The sequence below is a fragment of the Panthera onca genome, chromosome C2 (genome assembly GCF_046562875.1).
Source record: "Panthera onca isolate mPanOnc1 chromosome C2, mPanOnc1 haplotype 2, whole genome shotgun sequence".
NCBI classification, from domain to species: Eukaryota; Metazoa; Chordata; class Mammalia; order Carnivora; family Felidae; genus Panthera; species Panthera onca.
The window spans coordinates 32191144-32207322 of record NC_138347.1 but is presented as its reverse complement, the minus strand read 5'-3'; the positions used below and the strand labels follow the sequence as shown (position 1 = coordinate 32207322).

General features: G+C 33.9%; 1 protein-coding gene and 1 non-coding gene across 9 annotated transcripts in view; both read left to right on the top strand.

Moving 5' to 3' along the window:
- ROBO1 (roundabout guidance receptor 1) overlaps positions 1 to 16179 on the top strand; it is a 1123873-nt gene that overhangs the window by 817372 nt on the left and 290322 nt on the right. The window lies entirely within an intron of this gene.
- LOC132684439 (U6 spliceosomal RNA) lies at positions 551 to 652 on the top strand. Its single transcript, XR_009612660.2, has one exon. It is a non-coding gene; the product is annotated as a U6 spliceosomal RNA (small nuclear RNA).

Genomic DNA, 16179 nt, shown 5'->3' with positions numbered 1-16179 from the left:
CATAAATTTGTGTAATTTAGCTTAATCTTTGTTTACTTTAGAAATACTTATTATTTTTCTAAGAGGTAATATCCTTATTGGTACAGAATATTTCAGATTTACTTTTATAGCCATATATAAGAGAAATTCTAGCTCTATTGATACTATCATCATTGATTAAGATATGAAAATTTTATGATGCAGCCTTAGAACTCAAGGTGAACGTTTTCAATTTTAGATTTTTTAGCTGGTCTGCTAATGCTTAAGTCATTCTACTTGAGGTATTTAGTAAAGTTCTCAGTGGAGGATTTCTTGTTCTGACTAGTTCAAAGAAGATGGATATAAATAAACTCTTATTTGTACATCTGTCTCTTTTCTTTTTCTTTTTTCCAATGAGAGAATACCTGAACCCAACAAGTAATGTCTATTCAGGCTCTGAATAAGCTAGACAGTAACTCCTGGAAACTACATTATTTATGAAGGTTGGAAATTGTAGCCCCAGTTATTATAGTATCATACTCCATTCATAGTCACAAGTGTTATAAGACAGATACTTAAGGAGATTAGAAAGTGCTCTCTTTGGTAGCACTATACTAAAATTGGAACAATACAGACATTAGCTTGTCTTGTACGTAAGGATGATACACAAATTTGTGAAGCAGTCCATATTTTATCCTAATATCTGTGGGTGGGGAAACAGGCTCTGTAAGTGAAGTGATTTACCTCCTCAAGGTCCTCAAGGACCCATCCCTGATTCCACCGCCTCCTCCCAAAAAAAAAAAAAAAAAAAAAGAAAGCAATAGAGAGAGAGAGAGAGGAAGATTAGATAAACAATATTATTTATAGATCAATTCCAAAGTTTTTGATTTAGAAAACAGCATTTTGGAAAAAGTGATCTGAATGTAGTCCTATTTGATTTTTTTTATATAAATTAAAATTTTCCCATAGACAAATAGTTAAGGGCATATTTAGGATATAATCTAAATTTTGCTTTTGTAATTAAGCCTTGTATCTCAATAAGGGTTATACTATAGAAAAATACTTTAAAAAAAACTCTCATAAATAAAGTAAAGATATGGGAGAGAACTGTAATCAGTGTGTAGAAATATTGGAAATATGTTATACCAGATAAAAACAATGCTAATCTGATCTATATTTTTCATTGTGATTTTGTTTAGAAATAACCATAGAGGATTATGAAATTAATTTTAAATAGAAATTGAATATAGAAATTTTTGATAGAAGTGGGTTAAAATCCAATCAGAAACACCAATGCTATTTTTTTCTCTTTATCTCCCCAAATTTGAAATATTTTTAAGAATTGTGAAAATCCTTTAGAAAATTCTGTGTGTTTCTTATTATTTGGTACCTTTATAATTTTGAACAAATCTGAAGTTAACCCACTGTCAATTCTATATTTTTGAGCATTGTGTTTTCAGGAGCCCGAAGTGTAAAGGCTAATTTTCAACTTGTTAGAAGAGATCATAGTCTTTCATTTTTTTATCAAACCGTGTGTGATGGTGGGACCACTATTTTCTGTACCCCTTCTGTCTTTCCAGTTTGTCTCTGTTTTGTTTCTCTTGTTTCGACCAAACATCCAATAAAAATATTGAAAAAAGGGAACAGGCTTATTTGAAGGTTTTCTGTGCTGATCCTTTAAGAGAAAGGACTTTTGTGTAAAACAAATGATTAATTTGTCATTTTTCATAAAAATTGCCATTTTCAACTACATATCTTATCTTTAAAATGCACTTTCTCCATTATTACCTAAGGTTTTAGTTAAGTTTAAATAGGTAAAATTAAATGCATATTTTATGCCAGAACACCTTTTTCCAAGGTTAGTGTTACAAAACCAAATAAGTTATAATAAAGACATTGATTCATATTATTGATTCTTCTCATCATTCACTGAGATTGTAGTAGTGTCAAAGAAACAGTTATATAGGATGAGGGCTATTGGAGTCTAAATAGTATGTCAAATGGACATGGAATAGATATGTATATTAAATATACACAGCTTTCCCATCTGGCTCTTAAGTCCCTACTAATATTAAACTTCTCAGCAAAACTTATTGTATGCACTGAGTGAAATATTATTTGAAAAAAAATATTGTAACTGTTACCTTTAAATTTGCATACAGTTTCTTGTATTGTGAATGTTGGTATTAAATATTTGGTAAATTTCTATACTTAACATCAGTTTTTCAATTTTTGATCAAAGCAAGTAGTTTAATTCTTTATGATTTTTGAAGAGATTTTTAAAATATAATATGAAACTATTTTTGGAAATTATGGAGCACAGTGTATGTTTCTGGCCTATTTATATAGCCTGTGATTCATACAAAATGAATTTTTTTAATTTTAATTTTTATTTAACTTATTTTTTAAAATTTACATCCAAGTTAGTTAGCATGTAGTGCAACAAAGATTTCAGGAGTAGATTCCTTAATGCCCCTTACCCATTTAGCCCATCCCCCTCCACTACCCCTCCAGTAACCCTGTGTTTGTTTTCCATATTTAAGAGTCTCTTATGTTTTGTCCCCCTCCCTGTTTTTATATTATTTTTATTTCCTTTCCCTTATGTTCATCTGTTTTTTTCTCTTAAAGTCCTCATATGAGTGAAATCATATTATTTTTGTCTTTCTCTGACTAATCTCACTCAGCATAATACCCTCCAGTTCCATCCACGTAGTTGCAAATGGCAAGATTTCATTCTTTTTGATTGCTGAGTAATACTCCATTGTACACACACACGCACACACACACACACACACACACACATACACACACACACACACACACCATATTTTCTTTATCCATTCATCCATCGATGGACATTTGAGCTCTTTCCATACTTTGGCTATTGTCGACACTGCTGCTATAAACATTGGGGTGCATGAGTCCTTCAAAACAGCATACCTGTATTCCTTAGATAAATACCTAGTAGTGCAATTGCTGGGTCGTAGGGGAGTTCTATTTTTAGTTTTTTGAGGAACCTCCATACTGTTTTCCAGAGTGGCTGTACCAGTTTGCATTCCCACCAGCAGTGCAAAAGAGATCCTCTATCTCTGCATCCTTGCCAACATCTATTGTTGCCTGAGTTGTTAATGTTAGCCACTCTGACAGGTGTGAGGTGGTATCTCATTGTGGTTTTGATTTGTATTTCCCTGATGATGAGTTATGTTGAGCATTTTTTCTTGTGTTGGTTGACCATTTTGATGTCTTCTTTGGAGAGGTGCCCATTCATGTCTTTTGCCCATTTTTTCACTGAATTATTCGTTTTTTGGGTGTTGAGTTTGGTAAGTGCTTTATAGATTTTGGATACTAACCCTTTATCTGATATGTCATTCGCAAATATCTTTTCCCATTCCGTTGGTTGCCTTTTAGTTTTGCTGATTGTTTCCTTTGCTGTGCAGAAGCTTTTTATTTTGATGAGGTCCCAATAGTTCATTTTTGCTTTTGTTTCCCTTGCCCCTGGAGATGTGTTGAGTAAGAAATTGCTGTCACTAAGGTCAAAGAGGTTTTTGCCTGCTTTCTCCTCAAAGATTTTGATGGCTTCCTGTCTTACATTTAGGTCTTTCATTCATTTTGAGTGTATTTTTGTGTATGGGGTAAGAAAGTGGTCCAGGCTCATTTTTCTCCCTGTCGTTGTCCAGTTTTCCCAGCACCACTTGCTGAAGAGACTGTCTTTATTCCATTGGATATTCTTTCCTGCTTTGTCAAAGATTAGTTGGCCGTATGTTTCTGGGTCCATTTATTTTTCCAAGAAAAAAAAAAGTACTGTTTTTGTGCCAGTACTATACTGTCTTGATTATTACAGCTTTGTAATATAGCTTGCAGTCCGGGATGATGATGCCTCTTGCTTTGGTTTTCTTTTTCAAGATTGCTTTGGCTATTTGGGGACTTTTCTGGTTCCATATAAATTTTAGGATTGTTTATTCTAGCTCTGTGAAGAATACTGCTGTTATTGTGATAGGGATTGTATTGAATATGTAGATTGCTTTGAGTAATATTGACATTTTAATATTTGTTCTTCCTTTCCAGGAGCATGGAATCTTTTTCCATTTTTTTGCGTCTTTTTCAATTTCTTTTATAAGCTTTCTATAGTTTTCAATGTATAGGTTTTTCACTTCTTTGGTTAGATTTATTCCTAGGTATTTTATGGTTTTTGGGGCAATTGTAAATGGGATCGATTCCTTGATTTCTCTTTCTGTTGCTTCATTATTGGTATATAGGAATGCAACCTATTTCTGTGCATTGACTTTATATCCTGCCACTTTGCTGAATCCATGGATCAGTTGTAGCAGTTTTTGGTTGAATCTTTTGGGTTTTCCATATAGAGTATCACATCATCTGTGAAGAGTGAAAGTTTGACTTCCTCCTGGCCGATTTGGATGCCTACAAAATGAAATTTAAAAGTGAATAAATAAGGGACCACAGATTTAAAAATGCTAGCCATATGGGAGATTTCATTTTCTTACTGCCATTTGTTTCCTTTGAATTGGTAGTCACTTGTGCTTATATGAGATGAAAATCACACCCTTGTCCTCATACTTTGATTACTGAATCTTAGTTCTCAATGAATGAATTGTTCTTGCCACTGAACTCCAGGCCTGGGGCAGTTAAGTTTTCTTGGTCTTTAGCCTAAGGAAATATGACCCTCTCTGGGAGTACTTCCCATCTGCACACATAAAAGGGCTCTGTCTTTAACCATTACAATAGCTTTCTGCTTTCCTTTAAGAAATATTTTGTAAATCAAGAAAGCTTCTGTGACGTGTTCCTTTAATCTCTATTTGCTTGTCCCTATTCTTTTTATTTCAAAGTTTAATTAGGAATTCTAACATTTCACAAGTTGAAGGAAATAAAATGTTTGACTAATATAAGTCAGAACCCAACAATGTAAGACCAAATACACCTGCAAACGTCAATCTATTATTTCCTTCAACAGTGCTGAATTTTATGACTATTTACAATGGAGGGATTATATTTGAGATTATTTTATCTTTATAGTTAGTCTAAAATGAAGCAATGGTACACTTTGTACTCTTTTTATAAACTATTTGTGCATTGTTTTACAATATTCGTAATATTTAGTATCAAATCATACTGACCTGAGGTCCTAAGTATTGATCACTATATAAAACAGCTGCTAGTTGACCTGTTTGGCCCTTTGCTCAGTTGGCTACAGCATATAATGCAAACATACAGGGCCACAACTTTGTGTGATTTCTATATAGCTGAAGTTAGCCCTGTACTCACTAAAACAGAACTCAGTATCTATCTGATCATTGTCTTTCATATACTACTGGTTACATATTAAGCTAACCAGATAAATAAATACATTTGATAATGGAGCATGTTTTTTATTCCAGTTTATTCTATAGTAGAAGTGCATATTTATCTATCTCCATTTTGTGGCTAAAGACTTTGTGAAGTAACTGATATCATTCAAAATATACATTTTATTTTTCAAATAAAGGTAACTTTTTTCAACTATAGTATGTTAAAACTCTGCTTTTCATATACTATTTTCTGTCAAATACATTCAATCATGTAACATTTTTGTAAGTGATGAGAAAAGGAGGGAATTTCTAGCAAAAATTTTTATAGCAAATTATGTACGTGATCATTTTAAAGGTTAAAGTGTTGGGTTTTTTTTTAATGGCAACCTATGTTTTAATTTATTGTGGCATGTAGCCTCACTACTGCCTAAGCCTTATGAAAAAAAAAAAAAAAACCCTCACTGCTTTCTGTTTACACTTGGGTGCTTTACTATTTAGCTAAAATTGATGATATTATCAAAAATATTTTCAGTTGTACAGGTCTCAAGAACAAGGAGGAGGTTTAATAAAACAGAGGCTTAGATTCTGCTTAAACACCCTGCCTTCCATGCTAATCTCCTATTTACCATGATCCATTACGAATATTTAATGGTAGGCAGCATGCAGACCAGAATTAAAGAACATATGGGTACAGTTATCCTGGTTAAAATGGCCAACGTGCCTTGTATTGTGTATGGAAGATAACAGGACAGGTGGTAATCCATCTTCACAGAGTGGAGACAGCTGGTATTTTCCGTAAGCTGAAGCAGTCTTTTTCAATGTAGTCTCACCTCGCAGCTGATATGTTGCTTATTAGTATAATTCAAAACACACATCGATGTTAAGGAGCATTCTGTTTTTCTGGCCAGTGCAAAAGGTACCCTGTGGGTCAGGCATAAATGAAAACAAACAAGCTATATATTTTAATTTTTGAAATTGAAAAATTTAAGCTTCAATTTAACTCAATTGTGTTTTTTTTTAATGTAAAATAAAGATTATCTTTAGGCTCTCCTGTAAAATATTTTTCCTTTGAACTAGGTAAGAGAACTCTCTTCCCAGTGTTTCATATCCTCCAAAATTATGAAGTGTTCAGGGAAAAATGTTAAATTCATGCCATCAAGAGATATTTGTGAAACGTCATTTTTTAAAAAGTTATTTACCTCCTATCATTTCTTATATTATTGAAAGAATTATTGGACATATATTGGAATCATAATAGTCGAATCAGTATCTGTTCAGAAATTATTGTATAACATTTTTGTTTCCTTCCTGTTACTGAGCGTAAAGAAGAAATCAAGTGTGTTGGATTCCTGGCATATTGAGAACTGTAGTTCCGTGTTGCTTACAGTCCATTTCAGATTCCAATTACCCCTTTCAGATACTGTAAAAAATTTGACAGGGCCTTCAGTTGTAATGGCCATATCAATTGATTTAGTCTGTCTCAAAATTCCCCAAAGGCAAGCTCAGGTTAAAGGTCAGGTTACTGGTGCATGACTCTCGTACTCATTTTAGTAAGATCAGGATCAGAAGTTTCCAGTAGCACACTGGGCATTAGTTTAATCTCTGTGTCCAAGTATTGCACAGTCAGTATCACTAATACAGTCTATCTGTAGAGGAGGTAAGAGTGTTCACAAAATAACTGAATGAAATATGATAGGAGGGTTTAGCACATACATTCAATTCTTATTTATCAAAAGTGAATGCTCTTTAATCATTCAATTTTCAGGTTAGTGAATTTTGTGTCTTGTGCTCTTATATATCAATTTAATAAAAATATATGTAACTGTGCTCTATAAAAGTAGACTTCAAAACTACAGACATAAAATCAATAATTATTTCCCAGACACTGGATTTCAGAACGTCTCCAAGTATGGGTTTACTTATCCATTATTTCCTTTAAGTTCTTTCATGTCTGTGGTTCTGTGTTTTCTGATGGTAAACTTCTTTTATTTACATGCTTTTGCAATGGTTGGGATTATTTAGTGCACTGACAAGCTGATTGATCTCTGACCTAACTTTCTCCCTGGGGTGTGATTTAAGTGTAGAACAGCAGTTCTCAAACTTGAGTGCGCATCAGATCATCTGGATGGCTTGTTCAAACCTGGCTTGCTGGGTTAGCAGATACTCTGATTTAGTAGGTCTGGGGTTGGGCCTGAGAATTTGCATTCTTGACAAGTTCCCAGGTGTTGCTGATGAAGCTGGTTCAGAGACCGCACATGGAGAACTTCTGCTCTATAAAATACTTTGTAAATGTTGCCTTCAGCCTGTTTCAGTTAGTTGACACCTTTCAAAATATGGTCTCAACTGTAATGAAGAAATTACCCACAGGAATACCTAGAATATTTGCCATAGCATCTGACCAAACCATTGTAAAAACATTTGCTTGGTTGACTTGGGAGGGGCACTTATGGAAACTACCAGTATTTCCTCCCACCTGTCATTTCTCTCTTCTCCCCATTTCTGTGTGTCCTAATCCTCTTCTTTCACACTGGAGTTTTCTTCAAGATTTCCTTAATATTTGACTCTTATCAGCTATCTTATGAATTAGGTAATGGCATTTCCTATTCTCATTGATCTCTTCTAGGAGTTGAATAGGCTTTGGTATTGGTGGGATTGGAAAGAGCGAAACTTTCTCCTGCTTCCTTGGGATAAATGCTACAAAAGTGCCATTCCTTAGGTGAATGTAGGTCTGATTTGAAGTGATCCTTTACTGAGGAGTAAAAAGAAAGCTTAACACACACACACACACACACACACACACACACACACACACAGATATTTTCATGTATAATGCATATACACTATAAATATGTGACATTTTTGAAATATATAAAATGACTTGAAATTTCAATTTAATGAAGATTTTATTTTATAGGACTATGAACAATCCTTTGTAAACATAAACACACCATTGACTGTCTAATACATTAAAGATCATTTACTTTTATGTGCAAAGTACTATTCCTCATTTGTTCTCTCATTCAAAATAAAAAAGTCCTTTAATATTAAGTAATATAATAGTAAGGCTCAGGAATATTTAGATACTCATATTTTCTCTTCCTCATGTCTTTATGAAACAATACTGTGGATGTCTAACTTTACCTAAATTTTGGAGAGTCTCAGGGTCATATAATCTTATTTTATTGTGGTATCATCAGCTTTTATAGTTGAAAGTATAGTATGCCTAATGATTAAGCAGCAATGATTATTGATAGCTATTAAAACTACTTTAAAAATTATTTTAATGCATAATGCCTGATATTAACATTAAGTAGCTATTTACCAAAATACACTGATGGTCTAAGAATATGACTAGGTTTTTCTCTTGGAATTGCTCTTTTATCCTTGGAAGATCATTGATGAAAATATCAAATGAATACCTTCTTTCAAGAAAAAAAAAAAGGAAATAAGAATAGCAATTTATTAATGTTCAGTTTGAGGACTTACTGAATTTATTAGTAGACCAGAATATTGACAACAACAAATAAATTTTTTGCTGTCAGGAAGTCAAACTATGACTTTTCTTGGTGAACATGTAATTAGAGAAGAGATGTCTGTTAGTCTTAAGACACTTCATTGGGTTTAATATATGTACCTCTTACCACCTAGAGGAATAACTTTTGTGTTGGCAACTCGGGCAAAACTCTCCTCTTTTTAATAGCATGGAACTTACATTGGCTACATTTTGCTTTGTGAACCAAGTAAATAGATACTTCTAAACAGCATGAAACTTATAACTCAATCCTTTGTGTGAACAGGAAAATGATTGTATTTTATATATATGATAATTTTCAGTTTGACTTTTTGAACAATTTCAAAGTTAATGTGAATGTAGTTTTTTGTTTGTTTATTTAATGAAGAATGTCATCTATAATTCTAGTATATATGGGGCTAACTAGAAATTAACTTCACAGGGCATTAGTAAACTGTAGGTAGAGATACTGATGCTAAACACGTTTCCTGTCCTGAAATGGCAGTTACCGTAAGTCACCATTATGAGGAGAAGCATAGATCTTTCTGCATTACCACCTATATCCCTGTAATTTAAAAAGTTTTTGTAATTAAAATAAATCTTTAAATTGTTTTAAGCTTCATGTTTATATTTTTGGGTTTTAGCACTCATTTTTAGTAAAATTCTAAGATTGCTTTTTAGAGTAGGGTATGGGATGCATCTTACATTTTTATTGTACCTATGTTGAAGGGCTGACCAAAAAAGTCTATTGGAAGGATTTTAGCAAGCTCTAGAGTGTACTTTAATGTTCAGTACAGCTTGTGCGTGCTTTTCATCTGTGGAAGAGAAACTGTCCTCACCATTGCAGCAGTAGGCACTTTCAATGCCCCTAGCCCCTTGGTACAGTGAAGCTTAAGGTTAACTAATGGCATAAGGGAGGCAATAATGTCTGACTTTCCAAAGGAGAGAGATTTGCACAGCATGTGATTCTAATGAGCTCAGACAGCGGTCAAGAAAAAAAAGAACCACAATTAGTACCAAATAGAGTAGTTTTTCTACTCATGACCAGCATTTAATATATTCATTTTAAATGGCAACTCAGAATTATTGGTAAACTCCATTATATATGTAGTCATCACTTACAAGCTCTGTGTTTTGCAAAATTGCATATTTACCACACAGCACAAGTCTCTGATGACACTGATGTTTAGCAATTACCTTACTTTCAGAACTGAACCCTCTGATCACCAGATATAGTAGGAAATAGCTAGTTTTTTTTATGGTAAGTTATGTTGGTAAAAGTCAAATTTTCATTAGAACTACATACACATAAATTGAATATGGGACCATTCTGAATTTGATAATGGTTGCAGCATGGCGTGATAATTTATTTATTATTATTTTTTTGCAGCATGGCATGATAAAGAGCAATGATAGGAATTAATTTTTACTGAATATTCATTAAGTTACAAGTATCTTCACTGCTGTACTCTTTCGTTAATGCAAACTAGCTAAAATTAGTGGTCTCAAAATTTTAAGAAAAATGTTTTAAATTATTTCGGTTTTTAAAATAAAATTTGCTATTTTAGAATCTCTTGTTCCATTTTATCCTCACTATATTCTCATTGAAGTCACATAAATTCATAAAGTCACTTTTGTATGCATCTTTTTTTATGAAACAAAGTCAAAATGCTTAGAAATTTTAATTTTTATTGTATTTAAGTGACAGGAATTGCTTACTTTTTTAAAAAAAAAGCTCTTACTATTACAATTTAAAAATTAGGCTTCTTTCTTTTTCAATATTTTCTATTACCTACTTCCCACCCACCCACCCCCATACCCAGGTCATAAAATAAAAGCCCTGAGCTGAGACCTGATATTATTTTCTACCAATCATGGACTTTTAACTATCAAACTTGTCATGAACAGACTGCAGAAATGAATGAATAAAAGAGAATAACATGAATTTTATCAGACTGTTCTTCACAAGTGCAGATTTGTTTTCTTCTATTTTTTTTCCTACTCTGTGTGAATTGCTGTCCCTTGTATGTAAATGTGACTAGGACCACCACCTATGGTTATGTAGTTTGTTTACAGTGAAAGATCAGTCTGACCTGGGGAGCAATAGAGGCTCTCCAATGGGCTCCCTACTACTCTCTAAGCCGAGTTTGTAAGGCTGGGTCCTCAGGAGGGCCTCTTTTTTAATCTGTACAAATCTACTGCTATGGAGTAACTAAAGTCTTGAATCTTTTTATAAGGTTCTTTGTACAGTTGCTACATCTTTCTTTGTCACTGTGCTAAATCCATTCATTCATACTTTCTTCAGAGTTTTGTTGTGTTTTTTTCATAGCTGATTCTCAAAGTTTGGTCCAGAGATCTGCTTAGGGAGTCCCCGATGTCAAAATCATGCATGGTAAAAGATTCATTCAAAGGTCAAGACAAAACAATATGTTTTAATGTAATAGATTATAAAAAGTTCCTTGGTGTATTTTCAGATTCTACATTGCCACTAACACTTAAAGGAACCACTCCACGTTGACTCCTGTTGCAGTATGAAAGCAGAACAGCCACAATTGTTTGAAAAGGGTATTAAGATCCCTTTTCTACCTTGATGTCTTTGTGAGGCTTAATTTTCTTCATGTGTTTCAACAAAATAGTGTATTGCAACAGACCGCATGCAGAAGCAGATAGAAGAATCCAGCTGTCTACTCATTAAACTAGACATTTAAAAAAAAACCTGTAAAAATGTAAAACAGTGCTGTTCTCTTCACTGTATTTGCCTGGGAGAATATAGTTTTCCTGGAAATGTTATTTATGTTTACATTTAACAAGGTTATCTTTATTTTCAAGTAAGTTAGTAAGTATTTTAAAATTTTTCTCCATTTGAGTTTCTAACATAAATGCATCAATGGATGAAATTCCCATAAATAACAACACTTTGGGGTCCTCAATAATTTTTAAGAGTACAAAAGGCTCCTGACACCAGATCATTTGAGAACAGCTGCTTTAAGATATGAGAATGTCTAACGTTCCTTTGTTAGCAATAATAGTGATGTTCCAAGTATTGGACTGAATGTGCACATACACATTTGGTGCAGGAGAATTGCTTATCTTAGGAAAAAGAAGTTCAACCCTCCTGTTTTTCAAGGATCACTTCAGTTTTCACATCTGATTCATCTTGAGCCAGCCTACAGGTGCAGATGTGTTGACTCAACTCAGCAAACATGGAGAGAAGCTGATCATAAAGGCCAAGTCCGTTGCTGTCAGGATGGTTTTAATTAACAGTAAGACACTATTGGTCCCATTTTGTGTGCACTTCAAAATGTTAGTTGTCCATTGAGATGGCTCACAGATGAGGCACTACTTGAGTGTAGCTGAAATGCAGCTGTGACATATGCTTTTTAAAGAAGCCAGGAAAGAGGGGTTCGGGGCAAGCGATTCTGTGTGAATTAGGAACTATTTTATGAGTGATGTTGGACAGCTGGTCTGTTCATAATGATTGTCAGAGAAAACCTAATATGGCAGGAAGGACCTCAGGATTCAAGAATAAGAGTGTCTTGTTAGTGTGACCTAAGTAATATATATCTAAAACAAAACAAGAGGAACAAACAAAAAACAGAACCAAAACAAAGCAAAAAGCTTCCCTTCCACATTTATACAACTTTTGCACTTTGATTAGACTTACGTTGACTTGTTCAAGAATCATACCTAGTCTTGACAGTTATGCAGTTAGCTGTAGAAGGCAATCTATCATAGTGGTGAAAGCTCTGAAGTCAGTCAGACATACTCAAATCCTAATCCTGCCTCTAACCCTTACTGTTTGTGAGTGTTGGCAAGTTGTCTTAATTCACCAGGGCTCAGTCTCTTCGTCTAAAAATGAGTAATAGTACTTCTCTTGAAGATTTATGTGAGTATTAAAACACAGTTAAGTGTGAAATATAGTACCTTTTCTGTAGTGAGTGCATCTGTGCGTGTTCTCTCTCTCTGTTCTTCCCACTCGTCCTGCCCCAGGTATTACTCACTCAGCTATCAATTTGTTTAGAGCTAGCTAGCAACAACAGAGTTTTAATGTTTGAGATGTCTTTTTCTCTCTCGCTCATCCCCTCCTACCCTGCCCTGTATAAATATCCCAGTGTTGCCTTAGATTCCAGAGGTATAGCATATGAAGGCAGAAACAAAAGGGTTCGTGTAGTGGCTACCCAGTCATTTTCAGGGGAAGTAAAAATAGCCCCTTAGGGCTCCTTAGACAGAAGTATTGACGTCAAGTTAGGTTAATTCATAATTAGTGACAAAGCATAATCTCTCATACTTTGATATTTTTAGTTTAAACAGAAACTTGGGTTCATCCTGCATCATCCTTATGCTTTAATTGATTTTAAATGTGGCAGAAGCAACTTAGAGAAATATACAGAAATAAGACCCCAGTGATTCCTCAGTTGAAAAGAATGGGGTTGGGTTTCCTTGAAAGCAAATTTGAGATACAGTTACTGTTATGATAAGGGATCATTTATATTAGTTTATTAATTGAAAGAATGAATTGGTGGACTAATAGAGATGACATTTACATAAAATAGAAATTCTTCTATTAATTGTTATGGTCCACTGTTTTGCTGGATTCTGGTAAGAGGGGAGCAGGAAGACATGTCCATGAGTCTGTGTTTGTGTCAATATGTGTGCACACAGGGCCGTACTACTTAAGTTCTCTTGGATGGTTTTCGTTTTCCCGCTTGCTCCAACGTTTACTAAGAGCATGTCATTCCTAGTTACTTTGGGAGCTTATTTATCCAGCTCCAATTCCTTATGGATATAAATAAAATTTGGGGAAAAGATAAGGATGAGTTGTTGATGTTTGGGGACTTTTGTTTGCTTGTTTTTTGCCCCAGTTACAACTTTGCCAGGGATAGAGTCTTAGGAGCTAGAAGAAAAATTGAAGTTTGGTCTTAGTGTAGTAAGTTGCTTGATATCCTTGCTATGAGGAGTACTTAAAACAGATTAATGTCATAGTGCATAAAAGTTTATTAAATGGTTTATATGTTCTGTTCAGTATTGATACTTAATTAATAATATCAGCACTTAAGAATGTTTAGAACGTGAAGTTAAACCTCCTGAACAGATTTATAGTCATTAGGAATGAGATATATATGTATATATGTGTGTGTATATAATGTATATATACACTAATAATAATTATAGTCCTCTAACCAATATAATTATATTCACATCACCTTATATTATTGAGTACTCTGTGTCAGGCCCTGTTATAAGTGCTTCATATGGGATCACCATTATTTCATAAAACAATCCTCTGAGGTAAATAAAATTGCTTCCGTGTTATAGATGAGGTATAAGTACCCTCAGCATGATTGTTAACTTAGCCACAAATCACATAATTGGTAAATGACAGAACCCGAATTTCAACAGTCTAGCCTCTTCTCTCCTATTTAATTATTTTATTATATGGTCTAAGATAACCAAGTGTCATGGCAAGACAGACTTCTCACCTTTTGTTTTTTTTTTAAATTGCCTCATTTTAAGAAATATATATTTGCTTATTTTGCACTTTTTTTTTTTAAGTGGAAGCTCACACAAGTGTGGTGTCAGATTTTTCTCCTTCTCTCAGATGTTTTATATGAAATATCCCTTTGAAGTTAAGCTGGAAGGCAGGTGTTGGGGATGGGGTGTTGCAGGACAAAACTTCCAAAAGTAAAATAGACATTTGGAGAACATATTTGTTTAGTAGCTAACACTTTCTGTTGGCTAAATTGAAAAACCATAATATTTATCGTTATGATGAGTGTGGGATTTGAAGTTAGAGAATTCAAAAGAATGTACTTCAATGAAGATTATGTTAATATAAAGTGACACACGTTCATTATATTAATGATTTTTACTTATTTATTTGTATATAATGTGTTCTGTTTCTGTTTGCCCCATCCCTTTCTGGTGAGAGGAATTGTTGAACCCTGTATATATAAATGAGCAATTTTCAAAATCATTTTATACTTGATCATAATTACATTTTCTTTTTTTCTTTTAGTTTTTTTTAATGTTTGTTTATTTTTGAGAGAGAGAGACAGAGACAGAAACACCACAAGCGGGGAAGGGGCAGAGAGAAAGGGAGACACAGAACGTGAAGCAGTCTCCAGGCTCTGAGCTGTCAGCATAGAGCCCAACGCGGGGCTCAAACTCATGAACCGGGAGATCATGACCTGAGCTGAAGTTGGACTGTTCACCGACTGAGCCACCTAGGCACCCCAAATAATTACATTTTTCTGTGCCTGGGAAGTTTTTTAAAAGAAAATTAACTATAGGAAAAATAAACTCTATAGCTTGGAGTTTGGGGACTGTATGAGAAAATGTGTCTCTACCAATATATCTATAGATAGGTAGATAGATAGATAGATAGATAGAGTTTATATTTTTCCCTTTGATAGAAATTTTATATTATTTGCCTTCTTAAGTAAACACAAAATGAAAATTTTATCACATAAAAAGTTATTATTTGTGTCCTGAAGCCAGCAAAGGGTAAAGCAAAAGAAATCAGTTTAGATTTTAGAAATCCTTATCACTTAATATTTGCAAAATCAGAAAGGAATTTATTTTCTATGAAGATAGTATTGTGGTTAAGGGAATTCTTTCACTCTAGGGTCTCCTGGGTGGCTCAGTCAGTTAAGCGTCCTACTTCAGCTCAGGTCATGATCTCACAGTTCTTGGGTTCGAACCGGCATTGGGCCCTGTGCTGACAGCTAAGAGTCTGGAGCCTGTTTCGGATTCTGTGTCTCCCTCTTTCTCTGCCCCTCCTCCGCTCATGCTCTGTCTCCTTCTCAAAAATAAACATTAACAATTTAAAAAAAAGAATTCTTTCACCTAAAATAGAGCTTAAAATTCTTTGATTTCAAATATTATTTGCATGTTTAATATAGCTCCACTTCACCATGTTTGATGCATTTTATCTCACTTATTTAAGGCTTTTTATAAAATTCTAACTATTTATTTCATTGAGCATAGAAAATATTTGACCCTTATAATAGCTTTGAAAGTCATCAAAGATGCCAGAATATCAAGTGGTCATGGATTAGTAGGACTAAGTGATTGCTTGAGTTCTATTGCTTTCTAGGCTGGTATTTATCAAGGATTCTAGAATGTAGATGGACTTAAGAGTCTATATATAAGAAAATAAGCTGTAATTTTTTGGAGAGAACTATAAAGGGCACTTATATTTCATCAGACCAATTTTTCTCTCCCCCTAGCAGTAAATGACAGAAAGAAAACAATGGAAAAAGTGGCCACTGTAATGGAAAGATGGGCAATCACAAATGTTATTAGTGTAGACATTTGATGGGGTCTAATCTACCTATGGAATACTGTATTCTGTCAGGAAAAGAGAGCTAATGCATCTTCTAAATATCAAAAGACAGGAGCCAATTT